This window comes from Enhydra lutris, unplaced genomic scaffold (genome assembly GCF_002288905.1).
Source record: "Enhydra lutris kenyoni isolate GAN:26980312 unplaced genomic scaffold, ASM228890v2 scaffoldscaffold1, whole genome shotgun sequence".
Classification (NCBI taxonomy): Eukaryota; Metazoa; Chordata; class Mammalia; order Carnivora; family Mustelidae; genus Enhydra; species Enhydra lutris.
The window spans coordinates 78,190,794-78,204,623 of NW_019154085.1; positions in this window are offsets into that span (position 1 = coordinate 78,190,794).

The window sequence follows — 13,830 nt, forward strand, 5'->3', positions numbered from 1 at the left end:
CATCAAGCTCTCTGCTCTGGGGAGCCTGCTTCCCCCTCTCTCTCTACCTGCCTCTCTGCCTACTTGTGATCTCTGTCTCTCAAATAAATAAATAAAATCTTTTAAAAAATGTGAAATTATCTCTGTAATTTAAGCTAAAGCTATCCTAAATTTTTCACTATTATAAAAATAACTCTAAATTCCTTTTTAAATAGATTTTATTTATTTGAGAGAGAGCAAGATAGCAAGAGAAAGAACATGAGCATGGGGGAGAGGGAGAAGAAGGTTCCCTGCAGGGAGCCCGACATGGGGCTCTATTCAGGACCCTCAGATCATGACCTGAGCAAACGCAGATGCTCAATTGACTGAGCCAAATTACAACCCAAGCACACCAAATAACTCTAAATTCTAAAGATACTGCATGTGATTATAATCAGAGTATCAACTTTTCTGTGTACTAATTAAATTAATGCTCAAAAAAAATTTTTTAAGAAGATAAGGCAAGTGCATAGTTAACTTGCCATATATAAAAAACTAAGGAAAAAGCAAATCAGTGGTATGTCAGGTTTAGACAAAGCCTGCTGACTTACCCCTCTCCATGGCTTGAGGTTTTAGATTTGTCTAGAATTCAGTTGGGAATTTCTGAATTATAAAGACTTTTTAAAATTGAATGTCTAATATATTTATTACATAAGCACTAGATTTGGTTCTTTGTGTGAATTAAGAACCTTAAGTAGGCAAGTGATGTTTATTCAATACACCACACAACTAAAAAAGACATTTAGCGTGAGAAAACACCTTGATGTGACTTAGAATAATATCTGAGTCACATAAAGTCAAATGAATGCTAAGCATATTGAGAGAATTTATTTTATTTATTTTTATTTTTTACCAAACAGTGACTGTGTTTTAACAGAATCTGGTTTTGGTAGAATTCGTTTGAAATTTGAAGGATGAAAAATGGTAGGGTTGCTTTGCTATTTAGTATTCTTAACGCAAGGCTTTGTAGAATATGTCTATTTGCAAGTAAATATGTTTGAATTCATTTCTTATCGTGTGTTCACTACAGCATAAAACAAGGGAAAGAAAGCTCTGGAAAAAATATAGCAGGGATGAACTTTCCACCCAGTTCTTTAAGGAACCACATTTACTTCTAGAGAAGTGGGTCAGCGACCTCTACCTTTGAACCGTACCACACTTCGAAGCAATTCTTGTCTATTGATTTTTCTCTCACAGGTAAAAATTCTTCCTGGAGTTTTAATTTCCCATAAATTCTTTCTCTTGCATTTTTCATTCTAAATGTTTAGAAAGCCTTTCAAGTGCTAGAAACCTGACCTTCCCTGAAACACTTATTTCTGTCTAGTTTTCTTTTAAGAAATGAATTTAAATATCACGGCAGAGTCCCTAAAAATGAACAACCATAGGATCCTTTTATGATATTATCTGTTGTCTAGGTTTTAGAAAGGATTGCATCCTTTCTAAGTGGTTATAGCTAAATATCCAGTTAAGATTATAAAACCTACCAGAGGAAGATTGGAACTTAATTCTTTGTTCATAACATTATTTAAATTTTCAACAGTATTCAATGAAAGTTAAGTTACAATTTAAAATAGTAAATTTAAAAGATCTTTAGTCACAATTATAATTTTTTTTAATTTAGCAAGATTAGACTTGATTTTTTAAAAGGGAAAAATGGGGGCACCTGGGTGGCTCAGTCAGTTAAGCCTCTGCCTTCGGCTCAGGTCATGATCCCAGGGTCCTGGGATCGAGCCCCGCATCCGGCTCTCTGCTCGGCAGGAAGCCTGCTTCCTCCACTCTCTCTGCCTGCCTCTGCCTACTTGCGACCTCTGTCAAATAAATAAATAAAATCTTTAAAATAAATAAATAAATAAGTAAAAAGAGAAAAATGAAGAAAAATACAAAAATAAGAGAGAGAAAGGAGGGAAACAGAAGAAAAGAAGGAAGGGAGGAGGGAGGAAGTGATGAAAGAAAGGCGGACATGAAGAAGGGAGAGATAAAGGGAGGATATTATGGTTTATGTCATAATTCATAGAAGCTACAGTGTGACAATCTCCACCGAGATTTAGAGGCAATAAATAATGCATGAATGCAGAGATTCCTGGCCAAAAAGATAAAATTCAATCTGAGTGAATATAATAATCCTTAAAGAAAGAAAAATTTCCATCATAAATTGGTAGAGAATATGGAAAAGCCGGAGTGTTCTCAAATGAAATTCTTAAAAACGAAAATTGGAAGAGCAGAAACTGGGGTGCCCAGCCAAGCTTCATTCAAGGAAGAAAGCATCCCAACCAATTACACTTATAGTACTGCAGTCCCATGACAAATGCTCTCCCTTTAAGGAAGATGGATACATCAGACTAAAAAAAAATTGTATCTAAATCTCACACCTCTGATTCCGATTCCAAATGGAGGTGCCTATGGTCAATACTCTGATCATGCCAATACTTGAGAATATTGTTATACTAACAATATTGTCATACTAACAATATTGTATGCTATAACTATTAACTATGTATGCAGTACACTAGTCTCATGAGTCTGGTTAATGGAAATTCATCGCAGCAGTGGCTAGCACATCCACTCTCAGAGTTAACTATACAAGATTTAGGATTACATACTTATCAAGATAATAAATGTCACTTGCAAGTCCTCTTGCCCAACAATCAACTAGTCTTTCTCAAGGGGACACCTTGACCATTCTATTGCCTATTTGCTTTCTCCATTTGAAATTTCTACAACTAACATTCACCCATTTCTTCTGAATGTTAAACAATCTGTAGAAGTCATAAATACAAATGATATGTACCTTTTCTGGATGTAGGAATAAGTGATGATATCAGTTTATTCATTCACCTTTTAAACATAACTCCCTCTAAGTACTACTGTAAGTGGGCCATTCCCACCTTGAAACAGTTCAAAATCTAGGGGGGAGACAGAAGTGTGCATTAATGTGATGGACTTTGAAAACACTACAATGGTGGTTTGTAGAAGTGAAATTGTAGCAAGAGGAGAACCAAGAGACTTTATTAAATATTTTGTTGCATTTTCTATCTCATGTATCAATGATTTGCTGCTCTTTTACCTATAGATTCTCTAACTTATGAGTCATTAGCTCAGATATTTTTAAATTTTTTATTATTATGTTCAATTAGCCAGCATATAACACATCATTTGTTTTTGATGTAGTGTTCAATGATTCATTAGTTGCATAAAATAAACAGTGCTCACAATCACATGTGCCCTCCTTAATACCCATTACCCAGTTACCGTATTCCCCCACCCCCCTCTCTTCTGTCACCCTCAGTTTGGTTCCCAGAGTCCAGTATCTCTCATGGCTTGTCTCCCTCTCAGATATTTTATAACCAAAGGTTTTCACCAAAATTTAGGGAAAACTTTGTTCTGGGAGTAGAATTTATGTTGGAAAAATTGGCAATAGCATGGGATCTTCATTCTTCCATTTTGCTTTGGAAATAACTTGCCTATTAGCAAAAGGCTAATTTCACTATGTTCCCAATTAGAACTCAGACATATTTCTAATATAATCCACAGGAAAGCAATCACTATGTCTATCTTGCTTACCATTACATCCATAGGAACTATAACCATGTCTGGTACAAAAAAGAAGCTCAATAGCAACTACTCAGTGTATGCACAAATATTTAAGCATGTTAAAAGCTCCTCAAAGCTGTGAAGTGTGTAAGCCTGATGATTCACAGACCTGTATCCCTGGGGCAAATAATACATTACATGATAAACTTAAAAAAAAAAATGCTCCTCAAGATCCTGGGTAGTAAAGGTCACAGAAGGTTGAAGTGATATCTTGTCCTTTGGGAACTAACCTAAGCAAAATTAGGTATGCACAATTATTAGGCTATTTTGATAAATATAAATAGTATGAGAGGGAGGTAAAAACTGCAGGTCTATGTTCTGAAGATCTCTTAACACATCAGGTGTTCTATTATAATGAGAATAAGTTTCGGACTGAATCCTACAACACATTCAAACACATATTACCAAGCAGGCACAGAAATAGTTAAGTTCCAGTTCTCTGACCTCACAGGAACTCCAACTAGCACCTTCCATGAAATGTTTACTGGAGGGAATTGCATCAATATTTTAGTAGCAGCTGTCAACTAAATTTCTAGTCAGAAGCAGAAGACAGACTCCAAAGAAACAAATAGATAGACCTAGGGCAGCACTCTGAAGAATGTAAGCTATGGTTTCTAATGTTGACATTACTAGTATTTTGGGCCAATAATTCTTTGTTGGGGGGAGGGGCTAAGGGGTGGAAAGTTTCTGTGCATTGTGGAATTTTCAGCAACATCCCTAGCATCTACCCACTAGATGTCAGTAGCAGCCCCCTTTCCCAGTTGAGAAAACAAAAAATGTTGACATTGCCAAATCACAAACTTGCCCCCTGATCAAGAACCACTAGTCTAGGCTGCTTGGTTCATGGGAAATTCTGTCTCTCTTTATGTAAGTCACAGGTACCTATGCAATATTTCAAACCAGCCCATATATCTTGAACATTCTCATTTCATCAATGAAAACTCATTTCAATGTTCCATAAGTTATAATTAGGACACCTAGTAGTAGTGATCAAGATCTAGATAGTGAGAGTCCTAGAAGCAGGTGCCTCAGGAAAATGGTCTCCTGATTAGATTCTTTCAAATGCTAACTAACTGCTTGTCTGAGTGTATGCCTGATTGGAGTATTTCAAATGCTAACTAACCATCCCTCTGACTTCAAATAAAATTAACACTTGGTATCTAATTTAAACCCCATGTTAGTTGTACTTCCAGGTACTTTACAGCAGCAACGACTGTAAAGGCTGAACTCTTGGGGGGAAAAGTAATAAAGTTAATAGCAATAGTGCAAACGCGTGGGACAACACAAGTACACATGTTTAAGATCTTGTTGGGAGAACAGCTAGATAGATGTAGCATGTTTTACATCTTCTCTCCCTGAGTCCTGCCCAATTAAAATGATTTTGCTGGTGCACAAATATATTCATTATAGCAGGTTTTCAGTTCAAAGAATGAAGTATGGGTACAATTTTGCAGGAATATAGAGCAAATGCTTGGATAATGGGATCTGAATAGTGAGGGATATCTATATGTACGATGCTTTTCTTTACACCATCAGGTTCCATGAGTCAAAATTGAGACCATCAGATTCCATGAGTCAAAATTGAGAGGTGCTGTAGTTTTAGATTATTTCAGTTTTGGTTTTTGTTATGAAATGATGATGATGCTGACAAAAGTCAGGTAGTTCCCACTTTTCTTTGTGCAAAATACAGGCAAAAATAGGACAGGACAAATCAAGTGAGTCCAATTAAATAATCACAGCCCAATGAAGGTATTTTAGATAAATTATGCCCCTGGGCAGGGTAGTAGAGATTTTATGCCTGACCCAATGAGAAAAAGAAAGAGGGAATCAGAAAATCAGTCAGAGAAGGAACATTTGTTCCTTAACATTTGTTAAGGCACATTACCCCTTTCACACACATTGTTCTCCATCTCTGAACCCAGAGGCCTTGTCTCTAAGAGCATAGTAGTCTATAAACACAAAGGACAGCACTCACTTGGGAAGAGATCCAGTGGGACATCTTCAGACAAACAGGAGAAAATTCTACCTAATAGTTATCTACACAAGACATTATATCAACTTTCACTGACTTATATGGTTGGGGGGTGGGATATGATAAACACACCCCTTATAAATTGGTGAGGAGAGGGGGAAACCTTATTCCTCTCATCTGATATTTTCCTGAGTCTCTCAACTCCCTCATCACTCACTCCTTCTCCCCATAAAAAGAGAAATGATGTAACTAATTAATGCATCTGGGGAAAGAAATGAGTTTGCTTGACTTAGCATGTTCAGTTTCTCTCCTTTAAACCTTCCTACCAATAGGAATTCTACCAATTCTACCAATTCTCAATAGAAAACACGCTGGGATGCTCTCAGCCCTATAGGAAATCCATCGTGCTAAGTTACTGTTTTCTAGATTCATCACTTCCTGAATGGTTAAGTCAGGAGTGATGTGTTAAGAAAGTCATTATGACAGTACATCTACACTACAATCTTCAATCCAGTTTTCACCTGTTATGAAGCTGATATCTTCATTTCTGTCTGCTCCCTAGTCTATGTCTCAGTTAGCTCTGGATTCAGAAAGATAATAGAATAATAAATATTTGCTAATTCATCAATAGAATAAAACACAAGAAACCTTGAGAAATAGGAACAAGGACGGACTATCATAGGAAGGAAACAGCACTTCAATACTGAGGTTTCTGGTGTGATCAGGTTAGGTGGCTCTAAACTTTAAGAGCTTAGAAAGAGTTAAGTGGGATTCTGACACTGTAGTGTCCCGGCAGCTTATAGTAGCTTTACCCACAGGTGAAAGATTACATCCTTTTAAAAAAAAAAAAAAATTTACTTATTTATTTGTCAGAGAAAGATTGAGAGAGAGAGAGAGTGCTCAGAAACAGGAGGAGCAACAGGCAGAGGCAGAAGCAGGCTCTCCACTGAGCAGAGAGCTGGACATGGTGCTCGATCCTAGGACCCTGGGATCATGACCTGACCTGAAGGCAGATGCTTAACCAACCGAGCTACCCAGGCTAAATTCTCTTGTTCATTAAGGTTTTCAACAGACTAGAAGTCACCACACACACACACACACACCCATAATAATAGTTTTAAATTGGATCTAATTTATTAATTTTATAATCCATGACTATGAGACCTTATTATATAGGAAATATACCATCTTCTTCAGTTGAAATAAAAAATATATATATATATCTCAGCAAAATTATTGGAAATACAACAGCTATGTAGGCAATTTAAAAGAACCGTTGTTCCTGGAACAATCTGTCTCTGGAAATCATATTTGCTCCAAAAAGAATAGATTGAATTAGCTGTACAAAAAAAAAAATATGCTTATACAGAAGGATGATAATGAAAGAACAATGAAGGAAGGGAAGAAGCAAGCAAGAGATTGACCTAGGAGAAAAGGATTAGATTTTGGAGATCAGACTGAAAGTATATAAATTGGAAAAGGAGATGGACTCAGGTCTAGTTGCTCTTAAAGAGAGGATGTGTAAAGGAGAAGATATTTAGTTATCGCCTGATTAGAAAGTGTGACTGAGGCTTAAGAATCTGGCAAAGGAAAAGACCCAAGTCCTCAGAAAGCAAAAAGGACCCCAAGGGAAATAAAGATCCAAAAATATGCAGTGACTTCTTTCAAAAACGTCAGAGAAATAGAACCTATAATAAAAACAATTACAACTTATTTCTGTGGTAGCAGAATAGTGTCCATCCTCTAAGATATCCACACCTTACTCCCTAGAACCTGTGAATATATTATGTTACATGGCAAAGGGGACTTTGAAGATATTATTAAGATTGTGAACCTTAAAATAGGGAGATTTTCCTAGAATGTCCAAATTGGCCCAACCCTTAAAATTAGAATAGGAAGGCAAAAGACCGTGTCAGAAAATTGTGGCAGGAAAAGACAGAACAGAATCACGACAGCATGAGAAGAATTCAAGGCATCATCACTTGTTCTGAGATGCAGGGGCTATGAGCAAGGACTAGAAGGAGGCCTCGAGATGAGGCCAGCCTTCAGCTGACAATCAGAAGGAAATAGGGACCTTAGTCCTACCACAGCGTGGAATTGAATTCTGTCAACAATGCAAATAAGCCTGGGAACAGATTCCAACCCCAGAGCCTCCAGGTGGGAACACAGGCCTGCTGACTTTAATTTCAGCCTTGTGCAACTTGAAGCAAAGGAAATAACCAAGCCACTCTGGGACCAGACCTTTGGCCTACAGACTGCAAGTGAATAAATTTGGGTTGTTTCAAGCTGCAAAGTTTGTGATAATTCATTACAGCAGCAGTAGAAAAATAACATAACATTCTTTAAAGATTGGGACAGAAATAAAAAATGAAAGGGTCAATTTAGTGATTTGACAAGATCAGTGAAAAACACTCAAAGCATGAATGGTTTAATATCAGGGAAACATTAGGTAGGCACACAGGTATTTACTGTGCTTTGAGAACATTCTCTAAATATTTATGGATGTAAAAGTCTTTGCAGGAGGCACAGATAAACTAAGGCATAACTCAAAGGCAGCCAAGCAGGACTTCCATTTCCAGTCAAGATGGAGACAGGAATATAACTTATCCCTTTGCCTAAAATATTCAAAAAATGGGCAAAACATCTGAAATACTGGTCTTCAGGGCACAGAATGTTAGACAATGAGGGCTCTGGGTACGGATAACAAGAGTTGGGGAACAAATGAGGTATTCTCTACACTGTTGCTCCAGCTTACTGCTTTGAGAGGGTTTCCAGGCTGCAGCATAAGAGGGGGAATCCAGGAAAAGCCCAGTTGACTCCCTGACTTGAGAAGACAGACTTGAGACTTGAGACAGAGAAGACAGACTTGAGAACTCAGACTCCTAGGTAACCAAGGCAGCTTGACAGGCAGAACTCCATAGGGGAAAGAGTTGTGCAGAGAAACAACTCCAGAAAACAGCAGAGGTTCCTGTCAAGCATTTACGAGTACTAACCAACCATTAATGTAAGGAAACTACCTGAGGGCAAGAAAAGAATTACCAAGAGGATTAGCTTTGCCTCTGCCCAGAATTCACACAGGACCAGAAATATCGCTGGCTCCTGCCAGCCAGAATGGAAGACTTCATGCTTCACAGGACATTAGGACATACAAAAAGATCTTCCCTCATTATTGGAGAATGAATAGACTTAGACTGAGAACTCTTAACATATCTTAAAAGTAAGATTTGACAGAATTAAACTGTTTTCAAGTAACTTTACTGCATTGTAAAACAAAGCTCAACAATATTTGTTAGGAACACAAAAATATCCAGCACTTTGACATTCCCCCATCGAAAGATGGAAAGTTAGTTTCTCCTCTGAACTTGGGTGAACTCCCTTTGTGAGTGCCTCTGTAAATAGAAATGTAGTAGAAATGATGCTAAATGACACCCAAGACTAGATCATAATGGGCTTCCACCTGGATCTCTCCCTTTTGGAATGCTACTCTTGGAACCCGGCTACCGTGTTGTAAGGAAGTCCAGTCCACGTGAAAAGATTTATATTTGCTTGAGCAATCAGCCAGCATCAACCGCCAGACATATGATTGAATAAGTAAGTCTTCAGTGATTCCAACTCCTTTGCCTTTGAGCTGTACCACATGACACTAAGTAGAATAAAAGTGAGCCAACCCAATCAAGGCCCAAATTGCATATCCTTGAGCAAAATAGATGTAGCTGATGATTTTAGCCACTAAGTTTTGTTGTGGTTTGCTATCCAGCAGTAGATAAATGAAACATTCCTTTTTTGGATTTAATTTCAGGAACAAGTTTGTCACATTCACACTTTTACATACTTCTATTTAATCAAATGTAAGTTTTATCAATCAAACAAAAATACATAATTTCTAAGCCTCTAATGCTCAATTAGTTAGGATATATAGGATTTCCTCTTTTTTTAGTAATTTCACTAGAGTATGTCTTAGTGGCAGTCATTCGGATCAATATTCTCACATACTGATAAGCTCTTTTTAAAATTTACTTTCAGATATATATTTTGTAATTTTAGGAAACTTTTCTTAAATTTCATTTTCTGGTATTTATTTTTCCCTTGCTTTGATTTTTCTTCTTAATAGACTGTTATTATTCCTATATTAGACTTTCTTTTTCTATCTTCAATATCTGTCACTTTCTCTCAAATCTTTTATTTTAAATTTATTTTGATTTAAACAATTTTTCTCTTTTTGTCTTATAGTTCTTTTATAGCACTATTCGTTGTTTATTTAGTCTTGTAGTCCTTCAATTTAATCGTCATTTCTAAAATGATTTTTCTTCAATTTCCAATTCTTTCTTACATTCTGTCACTTTCTTAGATTTCTAAGTCTTACTTATATTGTTTTTCATAACTTGTATCATTTTCTTAAAGTCTATTACCTTACTTTTAATTAGTAGGTTATGACTTCCACCTCCTTTAAGGACACGTCTTCTTAGCAGGCTTATATTATCTGTAAAAATGCTATTCTTTTTATTCTTTTTTATTTCTGTAACAACTTTTGGAGACTTAACCTCAATAGTTTCTGGATAGTTTATGTAAAATTGATTTTCATGAATTTTTAGAATTCAGCTTTTCTTTTAATTTTAGAGCTCTCTGTAATGTTTGTATACTGTTAAATAATAAGGAAACTTGCTGAGATTTCCTGTCTCTTTCTCCTCGCTCAATCTTGTCTAAACATTGCCCTTTGGTCCCCTGGTTGTCTCTCTGTTTGCCAGTTTTTAATCCACTCTAAACAGTTTCTTCTTGGTGTGGGATCTTGTCTTGAAAAGAAATTCTAGATGGTCAATTTTAAGAGTCCAAAGGCCCTAGACTTCTCTAACACTTTTAGGCCTTACTGTGAAGGTCCCAGCACTCTCTCTCTCTCTCTCTCTCTCTCTTTCTTTTTTAAGATTTTATTTATTTATTTGTCAGAGAGAGAGACAGAGGGGAGTGGCAGGCAGAGGGAGAAGTAGGAGCCCCACCAAGCAAAGAGCAGATGCAGGATTCGATCTCAGGACCCTGGAATCATGACCTAAGCTGAAGGCAAACAGGTGACTGAGCCACCCAGGTGTCCCCCCAGCACTTTTGATAGTGGATAAAACCCATTCCCATTATCAGCTGCGGTTCTCAGATTGCCCCCACCATATTTTCAAGTGGGTATTAGTTGGTTATTTTAAGATCTCCTGTTCTCAGGTCCTTCAGACTCACCATTGTTTTCCTCTGCTTTCTCCTGAACATAAGACAGTATCTTTGTGTTGTTACTCTTGGTGGTTTGTACCTACTTGTACTTTTGGAATTCAAGAGACCATCATGCCACCTAATTTTATTATGAATATTGTCCAAGAACACTTTTTGTTTTGCTCTCTAGTTGCCAGGTTATTCCTATGTGGGGATTTGAGAAGATACAAAAACCATCTCTATTTTCCATCAAATGATTTTTCAACAACATAATTTATGATGACACATCATCAGAGTTCAGAAAGGAAATATTTTTTCAGATTTCAAGTTAACACTACGTGCCTAATGCCAAATATTCTATTTATCAAATATATTGATTGAAATAGGTAAAGACAAGCTAACTTTATTTCCTAACATTAAATTTTATTTTTTTAATTTTATTTATTTATTAGAGAGAGAGAGAGAGCAAGCCCGAGTAGGTGCAAAGACAGAGGGAGAGGGAGAAGCAGAACAGGGAACCCAATGTCTCTCCCCTCAACCCCACCTCCCCACGCCACCCCCACTCATGCTCTCTTTCACTGGCTCTCTCTCAAATAAATAAATCTTTTTTAAAAAATGTAGTTACAGGCCCATACACATGCAGAAAGTTTCCCAGTTAAGGAAAATTAGCTTGATGTTCTACTTCTAATTAACCTTTGTTTTCTTCACTTTTAAACTTGTACATGCAGGGACTTGTATAAAATTATTTGGAAAAAGAACAGGAAAAAAAAATAGGTGTTTGATGTTTGTTCATTTGTTTCCGTGTCACAGAGAATGCTAAAGGACCTCAGGAATCCAGGGGTGATGGATGCCAAAAGCAATTGAATGTTTCCAAAGATGTGGAGGTCACAATGGTCAATAAATCCCTGTCCCTTTTGGTTCATTTGCAGGATAAGAAATGAAATAGAAAATGGATAACTAATATTCTCAGATTTTTTATTCTAGAAAGAAAATCTTCCTGGATATTAATATTAGCACATATGAATTATGCTTTCAATCCTTTAAGTTATACTCTTCTTGGATATAAAGACCATATTTAGTTTTGATAAGTTGTAAGTAAAGCAAATCATGTATACATTGACGAACAATAATAATAATGCTGATGCTTAAAATTCTAGGAAATTAAAAATGTGGTTCAAAAAAACACAGATTTAACAAGTCAAATAAAGTAAGTGAGATCAATATCTACAGGTGTTATAAACATAGAAATTGTTATTTACCCAGAATTATCACAATGATTACTGTGCTTGCTCTCTCAGTCCAAAACAATTATAAACAGGTTAACTCTGTTTGACTTCCCTACCACCTGCTGGTGGAACTTGGGATCAAACCTAGGGATTAAACTGGACAAGTGTGCACTTGAATCCAGTTATGGTTGAAGTTTCATTACTAAAAGATCAGAAGGTAGACATACTTATCTCAGGAATGTGAGCAGAAGAGCATTATAGCCAGACCAGGAAAATGGGAGGGATTGGCAGAGATCAAACAGAATGCCCATTGCTGTACTGTTTTACCAACTATGTACTCAAGGAATTTGGGCTCCACGATAGCATGATGTGGTTCCACTTAACGCAGGACAGAATAATCCCTCCTGATGAGTCAGACTCGTGGGAGAGAATCTGTGTTGGGTTTGAAAACTCCTTTAGAGTTTCTGCCAAGCAGCATCTTATACTAAAAAGATATATAATTATATAGAGTGACTAATTCATTTTTGTACATCTCTTAGATGATCTATTAGATGGGGTTATATATTTACCTAATTTGTCTCCACCATTTGGATTGTGCCCTTTGAGACAGGGGCTGCGTCTCCTTCATCCTTTCATCTCCGTTATCTAATACAATGCCTAGAATATGTTAAGTATCCAATAAAAGTTTTTTGATAACTGAATAGGTAGGTGAGTCTTCACTCAGAAAATTTAGTGGCATCTGCAGATTTGAGTATTTCCCTGTATGCTCCCAGGTGTCCTTGTAACTTCAAATGAAACTGCCTTAAAACTGCATGAGAACTGCTTTTTCTACCCCAAACTACCCTTCTCCTGTCCCTTCTGTTGTTCATTTTTATGTTTATTAAAAATTAAACTTGGGACGCCTGGGTGGCTCAGTCAGTTAAACATCCAACTCTTGATTTTGGCTCAGGTCATGATTTCAGGATTGTAAGGTGGAGCCTTCTATCAGGTGCCATTCTCAATGCAGAGTCTGCTTGAGAGTCTCTCTCTCCCTCTCCTTCTGTTCCACCCTCTGCATGTGTGTGCCCTCTAAATAAATAAATCAATAAAATGTCTTTAAAAAACTTATCAAAGCATCTTTGAATCTATAAGTATAGGGAACCATAGAGTCTTCTCAGCTTACAAATAAAAATATCTGTGAAAACAATAAGGTGGGGTTACTCTTTTCAAAGGTTATGCTATGATTTGTTTCCAAAGTGACCTTATATTTCTTAAACAACCTAGTCTTAAATTAATTTTTCATTTACTTTCAATACTTATGCACATTAAATCTGACCCAAATAATTTATTCATTCCTAGGTTACCAAATTATGCAGAGAATACCATCAGCTTATAACTCTCTAAACCTAAAATGTGAATCATCTCTAGATAGAGTTTAAGTATGGCATATTCCCCCAAAGTATTTCTTGGTAAAGATTTAAGCAATTGTTGAATATCTGTACTGTCTCCTTTCCAGCCCTCATAACAACTCCTACACAGTGACTCTTGAGTAGTATTCCTTTGTGTTAGCAGCTGGCTTCCTTCTTTCAATATATTTTAAGAACCATCCTAGTTGCAAACTAAAGTTCTATTAAGGCATTCCCCAAATTCATTTTGACTAATCTAAGATTTGGTTTCTACATGGCATGACTTTTCTTAGTCATAATTAAACCAGATATAAAGTGGACCCCAAACAGATTTCCAAAATTAATTTCTTAAAAAAATGTTTTTTTATAGGATCACTTCTTGTATAGTTATATATAAGAATGTGTATCTTGCTAAACATTCACCTTCTTAAACATTTAATCTTCTTACTGA